Here is a 5,769-nt window from a genome sequence, read left to right as displayed (position 1 = left end):
TGTCAGTGTCAGATGAAAACGTTCCTTACTTTCTAAACCCTAATTAATAATAACTGTACATAACCCTGCAAGTGCCCAATGGAAGGTAAATAGTATGCCTTTGGTTACAGTGCCGACAAGGGTGCCAATGACAAAACCATTCTGTGTCCTTACGATTTGACAGGGAGATGCCAAGATAAATCTTGCAAGTATCAACATCTCCATTGACCCCTGTAAATATACTTTAGAGTTAAGACTTTTACAGTTATTTATTTTTCATTATTAACATCTAAAGTCATATGATTTGTTATTGTAAACCATTATACTCTCCATTCTTTATATGTATAGTTTATATTGCAAGTAATGTCATGTTCAAGTTCCTTTGGTTTAGTTTGTTATTTGTTGAAATTAAGTTTGCATTTACCAAGTTGGTGGAAACTTGAGTTGATAATGTTAAGAATTCATTTGGTACCGGTAAGTAATTTGTTGGTTGCGGAGTGACACTAACGAAGTGCTTATCATGAATTGCATCACTTGACCATTTGCTTGATGAGTTTGAAGCCTCTGTTTCAGAAGCAGTGGGCATGACTGCTGTGGTTCCGCATGAATAAGGTTGGTCAAAGGTCAGGTACTTAAATAATCCTTATTTATCCTTTAAAGATTTACTCATAGGATGTTTTACTTTTGTGTTTGGTGCCAGTTGTTACATGCTTAACCTAAGAAATCTAGATTGGCGTAATGTAATCTTTTACTTTTATCTTTCCATTCATAACACTCTAAGTTATAAGAAGGTGTTTGTAATTTTTCTTTCTAAGTTTGTTAATACTTGGGAGAGCCAGAAACATGCTGCCATCCTGACAGGACATCTAAGAAGCTAATACTTAACACTCTCAGTGCGGTCGACATGTTTAAACATGAAAGTTGCATTTATTTCAATGTTATGCAATGTTCATTAGTACTCGACGTGTTAGACTGTTGGTTACAATAACTTTTATAAAACGGCACATTTTCAGTTTTTTCTTGTTACATTTATTTCGTGGCCCATTCTACACGAGTATGAATACCGCAACAGGAGCTTTGCATGGCCTTGTCAATATTGTGTGCAAGCTACATGTGTTGCGTGTAGTCTGTGTGAAACCCATGTGAGGCCATTCTAGACGAGGTGGCTCAGATCCAGTGGAGATAAGTTGAATAGCTTGGGTTGTCTAACTCCAACTATTTCAACTGCTGAGGAAGAAACGTAAGAAGAGCCGATGGTGGACACATCAAACAGATGCGCCAGAGGGACATTCCATGTCATGTTTAATGGCCATCGGAGGTACCCGGAATAGTTTTTCCAGTTTTACAGAAGGTCTGTTGAGACATTCGATGAACTATTAGGCGGGTTACACACCGGTATCGCCGACATAATGTCGCAGATATTTCTGATGTCGCAGGCATGATGTCGGCGAAATACAATAAAATACAAACCATGGAAGAGGCACGTGCTGGCGACATGAAAGTGAAGGAATCACAAAATTCATCAGTTTAAATAATGTCATCGTCAGAAGAAGATGATGTGTTGTTGCTGTTGTTCTTTCTACAAAAACATTAAAGATAATTTCATGGTAATTTTTCCAAAATACATTGTAATTAATTGTATTACAGTACTTACGCAATTTCCTTATGGTGTCAATTGGAGTATTATAATATCACAATACTACAAGTTCACACCATAAGGCAATTAAGTAAGTAAAAAAGCGCCAAAACTACTAGAAACGTGTTCTGCGCATGCGCGGGCCCAAGAGACAAGAGACATGTCTGTCCAAACACCGACCGGTTGGTTCACTCGAGACACGCGCCTGCGACACGAGTCGAAGGCAACGTGTCTGCGACACTGGTGTGTATAGCTCCATAAGTTAACATAGGTTGGTTTTCGAGGGGCATGTCGCAGGCACGAAAAATATCTGCGACATCATGTCGGAGATACTGGTGTGTAACCCGCCTTACTATTGCTGTGTCACATTGAGAAGAGAGATGCTGTCATGATTTTTGTTTTGGATTGCTCTGGTGACTCCCATTCTTGGTATAGTACATAGCTTTGTCAATTTAATTCCAATTTTTGGCCTTTATCTCACGATTAGAAAAATCCTTGGTACAAAAAATCCTTGGTACAACATACTGTTCAGACTGAACCTCACAAAGAAAGTACTCTGGGTCATACCACAATGTGTTAACCCAATTAATGCTACTGGACGGTAGATGTGAAGTGAGCTGCCGCGCGCAGTGATAACGCTACGTGTAGAATGGCACACGCCAATTTAACGCAATGGTTCGGAAATCCCGTGGCAGGTTTCACACTCATGCAGAATGGGCCTTGGTTTTCCGGTAAATAAAAAAGTTTGAAAAACGACTAATAATCGTAATATAATAAGAAAATATTAAATATAAATTGTCATAATAGTTTTTGTAAAATAATTCTGTAAACAATCAAGGAAAATTAGTTTCTGAGCTTTTATTCTACTCAATTATTACAAATTATCAAAGTATTATAAACATTTAAAATGAACTTTGAATCAAGTAATTATGTCGTAAACTAGCTAGCTTTAGAGTTTGCCTCCTGAAGTTATTATTTAGTTGCATTACAATTTACCTTCTATTTCTAACTTTACCGTCTCTTTTCCCCAACGGAAAAAAAACCATTTTTCCTACAGTCACCCGACAAAGTTGGCTTCCTTGTACTGTTTATAGTACAGAAAGCTGCTAATTGCTGCATATTTATACTTTGCCATACGGTTTATACTTTGTCGTACGGTTTATACTTTGCCGCACATCAGGATTCCAACGAAACAACTCAAAACAGCGTGGTTCTATTATGCACGTAATCCGTGTACGCTTGGAAATAGGTTGGCAACACTTAAAGATAATAATACTATGAGCAGCTGATTGACTATTATAACTACGATTTAACCTGTCATTTTGTGTTTATAGTTTCTGTATTTCTGAACTTTCTGGACTTTTCTTTTAAACGTTTTTAAAACATTCCTACGATCTTAATAAACAAGAAAATACCTTTAAAGCATTTTTTTTAGGCGCGGAAACCTCTTCAAATTACAAAAACATACAGAACTATATTCTCAAAACGCGGAGCACATTTCTTGCCGATGAAAAATAGCGGAGTGATACGGACCGGGTACTACTTTCTCTAGGGCACCTATTTGTGTTGCCAGCTGTACCTAAAAACGTGTTGTATAGTGTTTGAAAGACTAATTATTTATATGCTTTATAGTGACTGTAGGAAACATATAGTGTGTAACACGAGTGCAAAAGGCCTTTGCTGCACTCGAGATCATTCCGCACTCTCTCTCTTATGACCTACCTACAATTTTATTTGTTGCATTAGATTTGCATATATTTGTTAGTTAGTTCTTGGTTTGGCATTTAATTTCTTAGCCAACTAATAAGCTGATGAGAGTTTATACAGTATTATATACATTCATTGCTTAACATTTGTTTCAGCTCGGTAGATTATTCCAAAGCATGGACTTTAGTATCACATGGTAAGTTGGCTCTAGTATCCAATTGTCTTGTCACTGTTCATTATTGTTACACGTAACACAATGGTTTTTATTCCACCCTAAGACATCATTTATTGCCACTACTTGCACACACTTGTGTTTCATACACAATACTTGTATCTTATATTTCTGGCATGTCTATTTTGTTCTCAGCATAATGAAGTTTCTTAAAAAATATATAAATATGATTCAATTTTTGTTTATTGGATTCAATTTTGCAAATCTTTAACAAATCATTGGGAAAAAATTAATGTGTAAGTTATCTTTTAATTTTGTCTTACAATTAGAACTAAGCTAGCTTGGTCTTGAGTTTTGATTGTACATCCTGTTGGTGGAGTGCTACCTTTAGATCTTTTGAATATTTGTTTAATTGCTTATACTTATCTGCTTGGTTTTTGCCGCCCTACATTTTCTTTTTGGTGGTTGAATTTATTTAATTTCTACCATTGAAAGTTCTTACTTGTCTCTTTGGTTTTTATTGTATGAAACATAGGACTAATAAATGAAACTGATTCATTAGCTTTTAAATATTTTAATTATTACACTGAAAGAGTGAAAGGTAAATTTGTACTGTTTTGGAGGTCTCTTTGCTTATCACTTTTTTAATCCAATAATAAAGCGTTAATGTAAATTTAACCATTCACAGTTCTAGAGTTGTAGATATGGTGGTGGGGATGTAAAAAGTGTAAAGAGTAATATTTTCTTAAAACTAGGACGGATATTATTTTGGTTTTTTTTATCTTATACAGTGCCAAGGTTAAGGAGGAGATCAAGTACAAATCATACGAGTCAAGTACAAAACGACTTAACGATGCTTTTGTTTTAGGTATTATCAACCCGTATTTCATTGTTATCTTCCTTTTTTTAAGTAAATTTACTAAACTGTTAAAACATATATTTTTAAGTATATTTATACCTGTCCTTTATTAAAAGGTAAACAAGGCCTAACTAATATGAGTTAAAAATAATCATTGTAAATTTATTAATCTCAACTTCGGGTTGCAAGGAGTGTTTTTAATGGTTTCCTTGTTCTTTTGTTGTCGGAAGTTTTGCAAGGTTGATGTCCATTATTAAATGTGATCAGTCTAGTCTAGTTTGGACGTAATAATAATAACATTAGGATCCAATTTTCAGGGTGGCAGGATTTTGGCAGAACAGTTAAGCTACAACACTTTCCACCCTAATAGTTTGAAAATTGGGGTTGGTCTGGGGTCTGGGTCAGTAGATAGTTTCTAGTACAGTTTGGGCTGTAAATTGTATTATTAGAGAAATTATGTGTTAACGTTATCAATACTCCTGATTTAATAAGTATTTGAGGTTAATAGTGGCTTCGACCATTGCCCAGTGATGTTTAACTCCTCTGCTCAAAGAATACAACACCCTGCCTCCCTGAAACTTGCATTTCACTAGGAAAAGGTGAGTTCAGTTGCATGCCAAACCCAAGACCAAGCTAGTTTAGTCATCATGCCAATCCTTATCCCACAAACATGTTTATTTCACATTCAGCCATAGCAAGAAAGTTCGGAAGAAGAAAATGTTTGGTGTTCTTTGCAATTAGACGGAAGAATGACTTTAGACTAAAAAAGATATTAGTCGGTGCTCACTCCAACTCTAGTGTTCAAGATTTTCGGTCCAAGTTTGCTATTCAAGAAGTGAAGAACAATTGTGCAAGATGTCGGCTTGAACAAGAAATTTTCTGTGTGAATTAAAAGTGAGAATCAAGTGTGGAACTCATATAATTTTGTTACCTTGTACTCATAAAAGTACATTAAATATTTAAGTGAACTGCCTAAATACTTCAGGCATATATGTAATAAAAAGCTGTCTAATTTTATACCAATAAAATTATTTGTTTTGTATTCTTTGTCTTGGCATTCATAGTTCCTTGAATTGTTTAGTGGATCTAGTAGAATCTTTTGGAAAAATACACGTGAAAGAAGTAGTAAATCTCATGATTGGTCTAACTACTCAAATATTATGTCAGTGTAAAATAATTAATTGTAAAATCTGTGTCAAACAAAGTTTGGCTATGAGATAAAATTTATATACCTTCAGATGGATAGAAAAAAATATGTATGATTTAGTTGTTTCTGTCTTTTAATATTCGTGGTTGATTGTGATAAAAGGGGATTGGAGGTTTGTTTAAACTTTGTTCAAAATTATCAATTTATGAAGTCTTCAGCACAAATAAAATCTTTTTCATCACTCTGTATTCAAAAATTTCCCGTTTGCA

The 5,769-nt window shown here is 34.9% G+C and overlaps 1 long non-coding RNA gene across 1 annotated transcript; it reads left to right on the top strand.

Annotated features, from left to right (window-relative positions):
- Window positions 1–511: 511 nt before the first annotated feature.
- Window positions 512–5,395, top strand: LOC128990304 (uncharacterized). Its single transcript, XR_008490511.1, has 3 exons — window positions 512–591; window positions 3,478–3,518; window positions 5,043–5,395. It is a non-coding gene; the product is annotated as an uncharacterized LOC128990304 (long non-coding RNA).
- Window positions 5,396–5,769: the final 374 nt, after the last annotated feature.

Source organism: Macrosteles quadrilineatus, unplaced genomic scaffold (assembly GCF_028750875.1).
Source record: "Macrosteles quadrilineatus isolate MER2022 unplaced genomic scaffold, UCM_ALF_1.0 Scaffold_3__2_contigs__length_128488019, whole genome shotgun sequence".
Classification (NCBI taxonomy): Eukaryota; Metazoa; Arthropoda; class Insecta; order Hemiptera; family Cicadellidae; genus Macrosteles; species Macrosteles quadrilineatus.
This window is presented reverse-complemented; position numbering and strand designations above follow the sequence as displayed.